Source organism: Halichoerus grypus, chromosome 2 (genome assembly GCF_964656455.1).
Source record: "Halichoerus grypus chromosome 2, mHalGry1.hap1.1, whole genome shotgun sequence".
In the NCBI taxonomy this organism is placed as follows: domain Eukaryota; kingdom Metazoa; phylum Chordata; class Mammalia; order Carnivora; family Phocidae; genus Halichoerus; species Halichoerus grypus.
The window spans coordinates 21,666,075-21,680,789 of record NC_135713.1 but is presented as its reverse complement, the minus strand read 5'-3'; positions in this window follow the sequence as shown (position 1 = coordinate 21,680,789).

Here is a 14,715-nt window from a genome sequence, read left to right as displayed (position 1 = left end):
GGGAGAGAGAGAATCTCAAGCAGACTCCTCATTGACCATGGAGCTCAACCTGAGGCTCAGCATGAGGCTTGATCTCGCGAACCTGAGATCATATCTTGAGCCGAAATCAAGAGTTGGCGCTTAACCAACTGAGCCACCCAGGCACCCCTCTTATTTCAGTTTCTTATGTTGGAAGGTTATTAATTTGATGCCTTTCTTCTTTTTTAATATAAACATTTATAGTTATTTATTTCCCTCTAAGCATTTTTCAGCTACATTCCAGAACTTTGCGTATGTTGTGATTTTGTTTTCATTTACGTCAAAGTGTTTCTAATTTCCTCTGTGATTTTAATATGATTCATTGATTATTTAGTAGTGTCTTATTTAATTTCACATAGTCTTGAATCCCAAATTTCCTTTTGTTTTTTTAATTTTTAATTTCATTCTATGTGGTATGAGAACATATATTGTATGATTTTAGTTTTTTAAATTGAAACTTTTTGTGACCTAATATATGGTATTTCCTGGACAATGTTCCATGTGCACTTTAGAATAATGTGTATTAGGCTAATGATTGGGCTATTCCTGGTAAGCTACAAAACTATGGATTTTAAAGATCCATTTGAGATATGAGGGTGCAAAAATGCCTAAATAAAATAAACTTTAGAAAGACATGCATGCTTTATAGGAAAGAGAAAGCTCTACTGCTCATTTGATTACTCAACATAAAGTGGAATCCGGTAAAGAGAAAAGAACCCAAATTTTAATTTGTAATGGCTGCATATGGGTTGGAATGATGAATTTGAAGCTCCAGAAACAGCTTTTGCATGCCTGCTCTTTTTCATTAGAGCTTTACCAACTGCATGGGCTTAGTGCACCTGAAGACTGAGTCACTGCCAAAGGGCTGAGTAGGTTCCCTAAAGGAAAATATGGTTTTCACCAAGTGCAAGGCAGCAACCTGCCGAAGGGATGGATAGGGAAGGATAGCCAAAAGAGATTTTAAAACAGTGCACATTCTTTCAAAACCACACACACACACACACACACACACACACACACACACACACACACACAAAACATGGTGACCTGACACTGGCTGGAGCATTCCCTATTTGAGGGGTGGGTAAAAAAATATTGATTTCTGTCCCTACAGTCCTTACTCTACTCAAAGGCAAGTAGAAGATGGTGTAATAAGTAGAATTTATTTGTTAAATGTCACTTATGATACAAAAGGAATTTTGACTTCATATGTTGGCCCCTCAAATACAAATTATTCTATTTTATTTACTGCCAATAACTCAGGTACCCTTTCACATTCTTATTCAATCAGTACTCTGTTGTGTTGGTTCACTGATTCTCAATTTGAAAGAACAAAGCCTTGTCATTAGGGACAGAGAAGAAGTTGGAAACTTAAAAGAAAAAACCCTAGAGTTATTTTGGTAGATAACTTACATATTTAATAATGTTCTTTAAATAGCATATCTTACGGATATTTCACCACAGAATTGAATGTACCCAGTAACTGGTTATTGGAAATGTATTGTTTTATTATATTGTGAAGTATTTTTGATCTTAAGCAGATTAATATATTTTTGAGAATTTTATATTCTTAAAATATTAATCACTGTATTTAAATAAGTTCATCTTAGTGTTAAGATAGTATTATTGACTCTAATATTAAAGGTGAATTGAAAAATATAAAATTTTCAATTTTTATATCTGCAAACGATTTTTTTCTCTTCAGGCAAAAATGAAATTTGCATTAAACTCTATCTTTTCTCTAATTTTATTGAGTTTATACAATATTTGGCTTGAGAATATAGTGGAACCTATCTTACCTGGGGATATTATTGGTATGTAGAGAAAATGATGACTATCCACAATTTATTGTCCTTCTCTCAAGAGAAAAAAACACAGGAAAATTAAAGGCTTTGAAGAGTAGTTTCATCCACTCTGTATCTTACGATTTTTGAGCATAATGAGAATTTTTCTAAATTCATGTGTTTATATTCTTAGGAGAAAAGATATATTTGCTTACAGGTCCCACCAAAGCATAGTAAGAGCTTGCTCCTAACTACTTCCTACTCTGATCTTCTCAGAAAGGGGCATTTCCCTGGCCTCATTTTGATTGAAGACTGGTCCACAGACCGCACTCCCTAGTTACCTGACATTGATTGTCTCCACGGTGAGGCTTTCTGAATTGTTGGCTTTGTGGTTGAAGTTTTGCTTTAAGAACTCTGGCTGATTTATCAAGTCCCAATCCAATGCAGGCGGTCTGAGCCAGAATTCTTGCAAATTTCTCCATTTCAAATAATGAAGTTGACATTCCTTCCCTGGATTGAAGAGTTTTTGTTTGCTCTGTGGAAGAGATCCTTGGATAAGCAAGAGGGACTTTTAGATGTGTTCAGACTAAATCCAATGTTTGTACTTTTTTAAAATTAAGAACTCATTCAAATGACAAATTTTGTCTACTAATTTTTTTCCCATAAGTTAGAAACTGCATATCTTGGTTCATCTGTTGTGTTGTAATTTTACATCCTGTTGGGTGTTAGAAATTTTACATCTCCATTTTCATAGATCTCTCACTACATCAACATTTTCAGGAAAAAATAAACGTTAGAAGAACTGGGTAGTTGGCTATAACTCTGAAAACTTTAAGAAAACGAATTGATCTTTTCAGTTTATGAGCCTGGAGCTTTCTCACTAGACTTGTTTTAATTTCCTGGTAAGCTGGAACTGATTGGTTTAACATGGTGAATCTCAGCTTATTAAAATCATTTCGGTTGCTTTTTAAAAATACTCAATTCACTGCATCCTACCTCAGGGTGATTAAATCAGAATCTCTGGGAGCAAGAACCAGACATTCTAATATGATTCCAATGCCAGGCTGAGCTTGATGACTACGAACCAAAGCATGAAAACACTCTGAAGTAGCATCTCTTGTTGAGAACTGTTTTGTTCTTATTTTAGACATATACTTCAGAGCAAAATTGATCATGTTAGGGGGCCTAAATCTTAATAATAGTGAAAATACTGGATACCTTTTCTGCAGTTAATCGGTTCAGATACACATGTATCAAGTTGCATTTTAAAATAAATAATGGTTCTGAGTGAAAGCCTTTGGTACAAATGCAAAACATTTTAAATTGCATTTCTATTTGGGAAGCCAGTATTGTATATTACTTCATAGTTATTCTATACATACCACAAGCTGTGGAGGATTACTGCAAATCAGGTAAAAAGTGGCTATGGGTTGGTTATACTTTTATAAACTTGTGGAGATTTCTGTTAGGAAGAGTATAAGATTGGAGGCTTTACTGACTTTTCCTCAGGCTTTGCGTTTGTGGTTAAGAAAGTCACAATAAGCTAAAGAGCTGGAGTTTAAAAGAAAGCTCTGGATACTGATGCTTATAAAAGACTTTAATATTCACGGAAGAATCAGGGTTGGTAGAAACTGTTTTTTGATGGATCAGATAGCAGTCTCCACTGGGCCATCCTACGTCCTCTCTCACTTTGTAAATCAAAATCATCTGAAGGGCTCTATATCAAAAATCCTTGAACCAAGGTCATGGTGATAGTGTTGCCTTTGTTGTTACTTTTACTATACTCTCATATTTAACTGGCTTATGTTAAGTGATACAATGAAACTATTTAACTTGTGCAATTAAATAGGTATTCTCCACAACAACAGCAAATAATACGTGGACTGCATTATTCTGACCCTTTAAGAACTGATTTTACTGACTTTTAACTGGAAGTTAGCTTTAGTTGTGGTATAATTTTCTTTCTCTAATGTAGCTAATTTGGTTTTATTATCATCATGAATTATTTATCTGACAATGCCATCTTCTTTGCATTAACTTTGAGACTGGTTTGAGATTATTTGTATCTTTACGTTAGTAACAGACTTGGTAAAATAGTTTTGACCAAAGCATGCTCTTTGTGCTCTTCCGGCTTTGGCTTTCTCACCTATGTTTTCCCTTCATGCCATTTATTTTCCAAGTCATTTTTTCAATATCACCTTTTGTATTATATGTATTTAAGACACTTTATATCCTATATGAAATAAGGTGAGACATCTATAAATAAACAAAAAGCTGACAAATACAAAATATAAATTAAAGATCTTGAAAAGAAATATATTGGCATTTCTATCTCAAAATAATAAATACTTGACAAAAAGGATTGAAGCCCATCCTGTTTTTCTTCCTTCCTTAGGACCTTATGTGTCAATAAGCATTTTTGAGGATTTTGCTTGGGTCCAAGTCCTATGTGGCATATTTACATTTGCAAATGCACTGTATTATCAACTTGTCTCCAGTTGCAAAAATATCCATGTACGTTGTATACGTACATTTCAATAATTAATTGGATATGCAATTGAATTTAATCTGTGAAAAATTTAAAAGCCTCCATCCTTGGGAAAGTTATCTATTTTCAATGTTGTATTTACGAAGGTGACAGCGATCTGAGAGTCAGTGAATCAAGTCAAATGGTTAAGGACGCTGAAAATAATGGAAAGAGCAACAGAAGGAAAAATGATTTTCCCTCAGCACAACAATTTAAATAAATTGAATACACTATCAGAGAGGCAGTGTGCTATTTTCAGGAGTTAGAAATTGTCAGAACAGCCCTTTCTAGATTTGCTTCAAGCTGCTGACAGTCTCATTCCCTTCACCCATTAGGCTGGGGATGAAAAGCAAGCCAGGTGGCTTATGTATGCATTCAGAACAAAATTGTTTTATCCAAATGCGAGAATGGACAAGAAGCGAAAATAGTTCTGTGATCTGCAAATGAGAATGGGACTTCTTTCAAAAAAGATTTCTCACGTTGAAAAAATCTTGAAATATAGAGGAAATTTCTGCTGGCAAACAACAAAACTTGCTCATTTTGGCAGGAAAGGGACGTACGTTCCTGCATTGCCTTTTCAAGCTTTTGAAGGCTGAGGCATAGAGTATTAAAAAAGAAAGCATGAAGAAGTAACATTACATTTGAAATACTTGCTAACTAATTAACGTTTAACTTGCTTCCATGTGTGTCAATTGGAAGTAAAATTACAACTACTTCAAAATGAAAATATATGTCCTGCTACCAATGACCAAAACCATGAAAAGAAGATGAAATGTGGAATTACTGAGCATGAATATGTACACTACTAATGAGGTTAAAATATGCATATATATTATTTATTTATTTGTTTGTTTGTTTAGATAATGATTTTAATCTGGAAGTCATTCCTTTCCTTCACAATTTTACCAAGAAACTGGAAATGACCTGGATTTTAGAAGACATCCTGAGAACACGTTTTATTTGGAAGGCTGTGTTTGTCGCAACATTAACAAAATTAACAATTGTGTTGTCTTACTTTCTTCGTATTTATAAAATTCTTGGTTCAAGAGGGCAAAGTGAGAATTAAGGAGGAAACTAGTTCTGATTCTAACTCATCAAACTCATAAAATGAGCAGCTCTTACAGACACACAATTTTCAGCTCTCCCACTGCCTCCTCCATTTTGCAGGCACAGTTACGCTCTCCAGACCGAAATGATCGTGGCTTGCCCTGCAGGAAGTGTGAGGACATAATAACATATGGGCATTTGTAAAGAAAAAAAAAAAATGCAAAACAAGAAAAAGCGTGAGGGGAGACCAGAGGATTTGCAAAAGGGAAATAATTTGTTCTGCTCCCAATTTTAGCTTTGCAAGTATGATAACCCATGGACATTTAGCAGTACAGCTCATACTTTAAGCATCATTTTTGAAAGAAAGAACAAATATCAGAGGACTTATTTCAAATATTAAAATATTTCTTTCCCAGTTGTGGAGACAAGTTAAGTAACTGAACAATTCTTTAAAAGAAAGGAAATTAAACACTAGGGTCAGAGGCATTAGCACTTTTGGTTGTTAGAAAGTTAAATAATAAGTCATAGGTACGAATATGATTCAGGACTGCATTGTGCAAGTTATACTGAAATTTTTCTTCTGTTACTCTGCATTTCATCTGTCTGCCTATCTGTCTTCTAGCAAAATAATGCAATACTAAATTCCTAACATTGAACCATTGAAAATTTATCTCCAAGTCCATTATACCATATTGAAAGGTATATCCATCTTATTTAGCACCAAGTCATGGGGGGGCGGGGTGCTGTATGTTTCATTTCTTTTTCAATGTCATTAAAAGGACTTGAACTTTTTGATGAGGTTGGAAACTGCTGAGTTTAGCATCCAGTATCCCTGGGTTTGCCATTTAACTATTCCCTAACTAATGAGTTCTGTCATCACTGATGAGAATCACATTTTTTAGTCTTTTCCCGAATATCCAGGATTTATCTCTTATTAGTAAATCCCTCCAAACCCTCTGTTACTCTTCAACCACTCTGGAGCGGTTTGCATCATCCCTTCACTGAAATGGACATGATGAAACAAAACATTCATTTAACTTGAACTTCTTCAAACTCTCAGAGACAAAGAATTATAAACTCCAGCTACTTGTTTGAATGAGGAAGAGAAAATCTTGGGGAGGCCAACAATAACTTAGTATTTTATTACATGAACCTGCCACAAATGTATTACATTTTGAAAATAAGCTTTCATCTCAGAGACAAAAATCGCCAAATTTCATGTTCTAAATCTCACAGAATTCTTCTAAGAAAACTTGAAGGTGCATATAATTCCATTCAGTTTGCTTTATTAGAATCTATATTTTAGAGATTTCATGAGGAAAAGGAACTTAAAGTCATTAAACAATGAGTAATAGAACATGGGCCAGTGTGAGGTCTCTGGTTCATGTCTATTTTTATTTCATACTTTACCTGCTTTAAAGAGAAACACAGTCATGTACCCATACACACATGAAGTTATGATGCATAATTGTTCTACATTATATTACAAAGACCTCTTTATACACTACTCCCTGGTTAATAACACTGCATTCAGTAGCAAATGGAGACCTGTTTAAAGTATTTTCTATGCTGATTACAGAGATCAAAACACTCCTAACTAGTTATTAGCAATATATGTGTATGTTGCACACTTTTCAAATAAGGAGGAATAAGTCAAGGTCCAAGAGAATGTGGGCTCCTTTCTAAACTTGATTGCCATTTTTGATTGTATCTCAAAAACAAATTGTGACTAGTTATGCATGAAAAATATGATATAAAAATATTCATACAAAACAAAAATATATTAAGTTTTATATGTACACTCCTATATAATGGTCAGTGTATAAAGTTAATATATCCTTAATTTCCAGTTTTATACAATGAACATCCAGATATGAGGCCATAAAATAAATTAATCAAAATCAGCATTATTTTTTCCAGAGAGTTTTGATTATCTCTTGGTTTTTTTCCTGTGTGTGTTGGGGGGTGTGGGTGGGTGGGTGTGTTTGGGAATTTTTTTGGTGGTTTTAAATTAATTAAACAAGGAGGCCTTTAGGGGCACCTGGATGGCTCAGTTGGTTAAATGTCTGACTCTTGATCTTCTCAGCCTAGGTTTTGATTTCAGGGTCATGATTTCAAGCCCCACGTTGGGCTCCATGCTGGGCATGGAGTCTACTTAGAAAAACAAAAAACCAAAGAGTCCATTAAACTGAGGTTCTTCTAATGTTGCAGTGACCTATGTTAACAAACCAGAATATAAGTTTCTAAATGCCTTAAGGTTAAAGACAAGGGGAAGACAAGGGATTACCAACACCCAACTAGACTTTAAGCCACAGCCAATCAATAATCTCCTGCTTTGCCTCTGCCTTTTCTTTATAAAAATCCTTTCTAGAGCCCCTGTCCTTGGAATCCTCCTAACTACTTCTGTTGTGGCGCTGATTGATTCTAACTGATGTTTGCTCAAATAAACTATTAAATTTTGGGGGGTGCCTGGGTGGCTCAGGCGTAAGCATCTACCTTTGGCTCAGGTAATGATCCCAGGGTCCTGGGATCGAGCCCCGCATCGGGCTCCCTGCTCAGCAGGAAGCTTACTTCTCCCTCTCCCACTCCCTTTGCTTGTGTTCCCTCTCTTGCTGTCTCTCTGTCAAATAAATAAATAAAATCTTAAAAAAAAATAAAGTTTTTAATATGCTTCATTTTGCTTTTTAACAGTTCTCAGAAAAAAGTTCTATTAGTATGCTTTATAAAAGATAATTTTCCCTCTTTGAGAAATGCAGCCCATTGTATTTTATGTTGGTTTTGAAAACTATGATTTTTCATGCACTGGCAAATTTTAAATGTATTAGTGTAAAATATCAAGAAAATGAAAATCATATTTCATTGAATGTTCCACTCAAAATCATTCCTTTGATAATATTATTAATTAAAAAGAATTATTTATGGAAAATGTTTCAGAATATCCTGATTATAATTTAGAACAATTGTTTAGTTTGATGGGAAGGTGAAAAATGCAGCTGTCTGGATGTTTTCATGCAGATCTATATGGAGATAAATCTTCTGTAACATATTTATTTCTGGCAGCATTTCTATTGTCAGTGACTAAAAAAAATAGCTACAACTGAAGACGTAAATAGAAGTAATGATCTGATGAGTGTAGTGATTTAAAAAAAAATTCAACAGTTAATGATGTCAGTTTATACTTATGCTATCAGGGGAAGAAAGTCATGAGTTTCACTGGAATTAATTCTGTCCAATTACTATGTATGGTCCTTTATGATAAGATAGAGATGGCCTGTTATTTATCATGGTTCTTTTTTTTTTATGATAAGAACGTTTGCTGTAAAGTGAATTTTAATTTTCTGAGGGTATTTAATTTGCTGCCCTTGGATTTAGTCTATGAATTGCCAGATCAAACTCTAACCCTTCTAGCAGATAAGGGATTTACTACTTTGAATGTTTGGCCATATCAACCACAGAGCTAATAAAAGAATGTTTTGTATGCTCTAGGCTTTTTTTCATTAATGCTTCTTTCTGAAGTCTATGGCACTGCAGGATCTAGATATAAAGAAGTATCAAGGTATTCAAGTAAAAGTATAAATCACTCCTAGGAAGTGAAGGAAATGGAGACCTTATTTTTTTTTCCCCCAAAGATCAACCAAAATCAACCCTACTCCACAATCAACTATGATAAAAATCCTTAACAATCTTATTAAAGACATTTTAAGGACCTTAAAAACATAGTTATCTAGGGATTATATGCCTTGAGGAAAGTAGAGAGGAAGTATTTCCTTCTATCAGAGCATTCCTTCTATCAATCATATTCACATTTGAATATGTTAATTAAAACCTCAATCTAGTTCACGAAAGCAATCGGACAGTAGTTTCAAAGGACAGCTATTGAGATGTAACTGATCCTTTCACTTATCACTCCAGCCTCACAGTCCACTGGTCACCAAGACCTTCAAATGTTTGCTTTAAACTGGTTCCTTTTCACCGACCTCACTGATGGTGTCAGTCATCAGGCACTACTAGGCTACATTAATGGGCTAATTGACCTCATTTTCCCTAGTTGTCCACCATTTCAGTCCATTCTCCATACAATTAACTTTCTAAAGTAGAAATCATATCATGCAATTCTTCCTCTTGAAAATGGTCAGGTCACCTTGAAAAGGGTCAGCTGTTCTCATCTAGAGGAAACTTCCAAAGATCTCAGCAATGTCCAGACTCCATGCCTCTATAGTGTCTATGGGTCTGTTATCTCCATGGGCTTATTTATCTCTCTGTTTCTGTCAATTGCTTTTCCTTTACAGTCCACACAATATTGCATGTCTTTCCAATTTTTACTTTCTGTGTTTGAAATAATCTTTATTCTTTTCTATTCATTCTTTAAGTTTCCATTCAAATGTCACCTACTGGAGGAAATACTTCCAAAAATAAAGAATTAAATTTAATTATAAAATATATCATTTCCTACAGCTTAGTAGGAAACTAATAGAGACTTGTATAATTTAGAAGTAAATTCCACCTTATTTTATAATCCTTTCTTCTATAAGTCATCTTTCCTTTAAAGTAGCGATTTTGTTGAGGAGTAATAATTCCTGTCCGCCAAAAAAGTCCTTCCAGCTGAACTAAGAATCAAGTTGAGATGAAACAGATTGATAGGAGAAAATCACATACGGTACCAAAAATCTACATAGACATGGAAATTCTAAAGACAGTCAGGCAAAATGAGATATATATGTCATTCTGAATTAAGGAAAGGAAAGTACTTCACGGGTGATAAGAAGAGCAGATGTTTGGTAATTAGATGTTTGTCCTACCATAAAGATGGATCACTCAGATAAAATTTATCTCTGTTAATAACCCTTATTCTGGGAAAGACCCCAAATTAGATTCTTCCGTGTGGTTAAGGGAGGGACAAAATTTTCTCTTGATCCTGCAGGGTCTCAGGTACCTTCAGCTCAAAATAATCCACATGCCAAAGTGGCACAGTCTGGGGAGGGGCTGTCCTGAACTCCTTTGCTTCTTTATTTTGCATCAAGATCTTTAGATATCGTTGAGTATCTCAAGGTATATTCCTTTCCTTTCAAACTTAGTTTCAGGCCTGGGATTAATACAGTAAATTTTCTGAGTTTTATGTGTTTTTTTTGAGAACCATCTAGACATTTATGTAACAGTGTTGATGGATATGTGCAGAGGGCTTAATTAAACATCCAACCAACCAATATAGATTGAATGTGAATATATTCTATTTAAAGAAGACAATCACACACACACACACACACACACACACACATTTGTCTCAGGGAACTTACACTGTTTTTTTTTTTTTTTTTTTTTTAAGAACAATTCCCCACTCTTAAATGACTATTTCACATCATTTTTCTACTGAAAATTTTCACCAGCTGTTTTCCTAACATCCTTCTTGGCTGGATACCTTACTTCCAAACTCAGCAAGAAAATAGAAGCAATCATAAGGGAACTGTCCATACACCAGTCTCCATACCACTCTACTCTTACTGCTAATCAAATGCTCAGACTTCTTTCTCTGGAAGAGAAGTATATTCTTTCTAAAATACACACAATATAACAAATGCATACAAATAATTTTTTGAACTTTTGCTCTGGCTTATATGTTACTTTCTTTTTTTTTATATATACCCACCATTTGCATTGACATGGATATCACAGATACCCTCTTGTGATTCAAGCTAAGCCAACCTTCTCTGTATGCATTACACTGAATTTCTAGCTTACATAAGCATATCTCCTCAGCAATTGTCCTCTATTCTGTACTAGTTTCTCCTTCCAAATGGGTCACTCTTTTCAGCAGACAAACCTGTACTAGTATTGCCCATTTTAAAATGAATAAACAAAAAAAAAAAATTCTTTATTTTTCTTCTCTTCTGCCATTACTCCCACTCTAATCCCATTCTCACGCCTTTATGATATTTTCAAATGAATCCTCCCCATCCTCTGTGTTGATTTCCTCTTTTTTTCATTCTGTTTGGAGCACACTGTAGCATTACACAGACCCACCAAAACAGAGATCAAGGTCACAGAAAGCTGCCGCATTCCTAAGGAAAATCTCTAGCCTTTTTTCCTTCTCCTGTATATTTTAGCAATTGGTTAACTCTTACCTGACTGACTCTTTCTCAGTGTCCTATTATTCTCTAACTTTCTAATGTTTATATACCTCTGAGTTCAGTATTGGTCATACCTACCCATTTGATGATTTATCTCACCCCATTATAAGGTTCAATATCTATATTGATGGCTCCCAAATGAGTAACTCATCAAGAGTTTTCCTCCTGAACTCTAGACTCATATGCTCAAATCCATATTGGGTATCTCTACGTGGAGTTCTAATAGATAGATCAGACTTAACAGGTCCAAATCTGAAGTCTTGATTGATACCGTCCTAATCCCAAAACTGCTTCTGTTGTGCCTTTCTTACCTTTGTAAGTAGCAACTCTAATTTTATAACCACTGAGGCAAAAATTTATAATCACCTTGTCTCCTCTTTCCTTTTATTTCACATTAACATATCCCATAGCCTCTATCTTTAAAATGTACTCAGAATCTAGCTACTCCTCACCAATATCCACTACTATGAAGGTCCACAGCTTCATAGTGTTTTTAGTTAGGGGTGAAAGCTGTTACAGAACTCTCTTTGTGTTTCCATCTCCACCCTTCTCACCACTAGAATCTCTTCTCTGAAATTAATCGTCATGGTCCATTTAAAACAATGGTTGTTTACTACTGGTGATTTTGTCCCACTATTGGGGGCTCTAGGCAATGTCTGGAGATGATTTTAGTGTCAAAACTGGAGAAAAACTACTCATATCTAGTAGACGGAGTCCAGAGATACAACTAAACATCCTATAATGCATAAGAAAACACCCTATAGCTAAGAACTATCTTGCCCAAAATCACATTTAGAAACTCTATTTTAAAATGTAAGGCAGGGATGTCTGGGTGGCTCAGCTGGTTAAGTGTCTGCTTTTGGCTCAGGTCAGGATCCCAGGGTTTTGTTGATTGAGTCCCGCATGGGCTCCTTGCTCAGCTGGGAGCCTGCTTCTCCCTCTGTCTGCTGTTCCCCCTGCTTGTGCACTCTCTCACTCTCTGAGACAGATAAATAAAATCTTTAAAAAAATAAATAAAATGTAAGGCATAACCTTTTCAAGACCTTCCAAAGGATTCCCATCTCAGTCTGAGTAAAAGCCAACATCCTTAAAGTTAATTGCATACAATGTCCCACAATATCTGGTCCCTTGTTATTTCTCTGATTTCATTGCCTCTGATGATGTGTCCTTCTTTCCCAGCAATAGTGGCCTCCTTGGAGTATGTCCAAAAAATTCCTATATTGGAGTCCTGGCATTTGCTTGTCTTGGAATATGGTTTGAACAGATGTTTCTACAACTTGTCCATTCACTTCTTTTAGGTGTCTGTTCAATACTGCCTTAATGGTGAGGTCTTTTCTGACTCTCATTCATAAAATATCACCACTCCATACCAGACATACACATATATAGCTAGCTTTTCCTATTGCATTTTTCTGCTTCGTTTTTCTGAATAGTTCCTGACTTAATATATTCACTTGTTTCTTTATTTTCCCCTTTATAGTATAAGTTTGATGAGGTTAGAGACACTTATTTTCTTTGTTTACTTCTTGAATACATAGAAGAATGCTTGGAATAGAAATAGGTGTTCAATAAATATATGTTGTGTGAAGGAATGCATAATACGATTGAAAATTCATGGTTATTTATCTATTGAAATTGCATTAAACTTTGCTTAACTTGAATCAAGGGAATAAAACATATCAACTTTCAAAAAAAAGAGTCTTGATTTCTCTCACACTTTATTTTGATTACATGAAAGTAGAATATCTTATACGCTCCTTCTCAATCCAAGGAAACATGGATCACATCAATAGGACAGAGATCAAAGTGAATGAAGACACTGAAAGAAGAATTAAATGTTCTTTTATTTTCTTTCTTACTTTCAATTGATAAGTAATTATGTGGGTAAGTCCTCAGTTCTTTGATTTTCTTTAAACCAATCTGAAAAGGAACAAAGTACCCAAAACCTTAAAAGGCAACTTCTGTTGATCAGCAAAGTGCAGTTCATAAATTCCCCAAACATCCATGCACTGTAAATGGCTAATTCCAGACTTATCTAAAACAATAAATTCAGAGTTGTTATTGTTGACTTTGCTCACTCAAGCTAGCTTATCCCCTAACTTATATACCCTTATTTCTTGACTTACATTTTAGGGGTTATGGAGAGAGCAGGTCAGTGATTGCATTTTAGTCTGAAATTGTAGCTTACCTTGATATTTTAAGGATGTGAGTTAGACAGAACGTAGCTAAAACAATAAATATACTTATGAGAAATAAGTCACATAGAATGTTTTCATATCAGGTACTCAATTGTATTCTTAAGAATTCAAGTTATTTTTGTTTTTCTATTTTGCTATCCTGTGGGACTTCATTTTTATGTTAGACTGACTCCTTAAAAGTTCAACAGAATTCTAGGTAAAGAAAGGATACATGTTTATGATATCTTTTAGGGGAAAGAAATCTTTCCCAGAAGTCTCACCCACATACTACACCTGATTTCTTATCAGGTCATGATTTGTGTAATATACCTATGGCAAAATCAGTCACTAGTGAAGGGAATAGTTTGATCAGTTTAAAAGATTCATGATTTTCCCTGAAACTGATGATATAGCCACCTTTTCTGGGGGGTGGCTACCAGAACAAATGTGTGGTTCTGTTAGCAAGAAAGAATGGAAGAATGGATAATTGAGAGACGATATACTGGGTATGCTACAAGAAATTTGTCTTTGCTGGGATCCAATATTATTTATTTATTCCTGTTCCGATCTTTCCTACCACTGGGACCCTCTGCCTTCATGGTGGTTATGGCTTTTGTTTGTTGGCTTTATTTTTTAACCAGAGCTTCCTAAAGCAACAATCCAGGTCTTTCCTCTGCTAAAGCACATTATACTCCCAAACTTTACCATAGTAATTTTCTTTGTCCATTCTCAACATATATGAATTCCTCAAAAATGTTGGGACATAACTTAGAAAGTAAAGCAATTCAGATGAGCCATAACATTCTGAAAATAATTGTGGGATCCTATTAACTTATATCCTTACCTTCTAGGTTTCCTTTAAGTTATAAAGTTACAATGAAGTTTAAATCCACTGCCCCCAGGTTCATGAATATGGCTATCTCGGTTTAACATGGTTTAGCATACTGTCTCAGCTAAACACATAGACTTTTTTGATAGACCCAAGTCAGGCACCCAAATCTGATACTAGATTCTTTCACGTTGGGCAAATTGCTGAA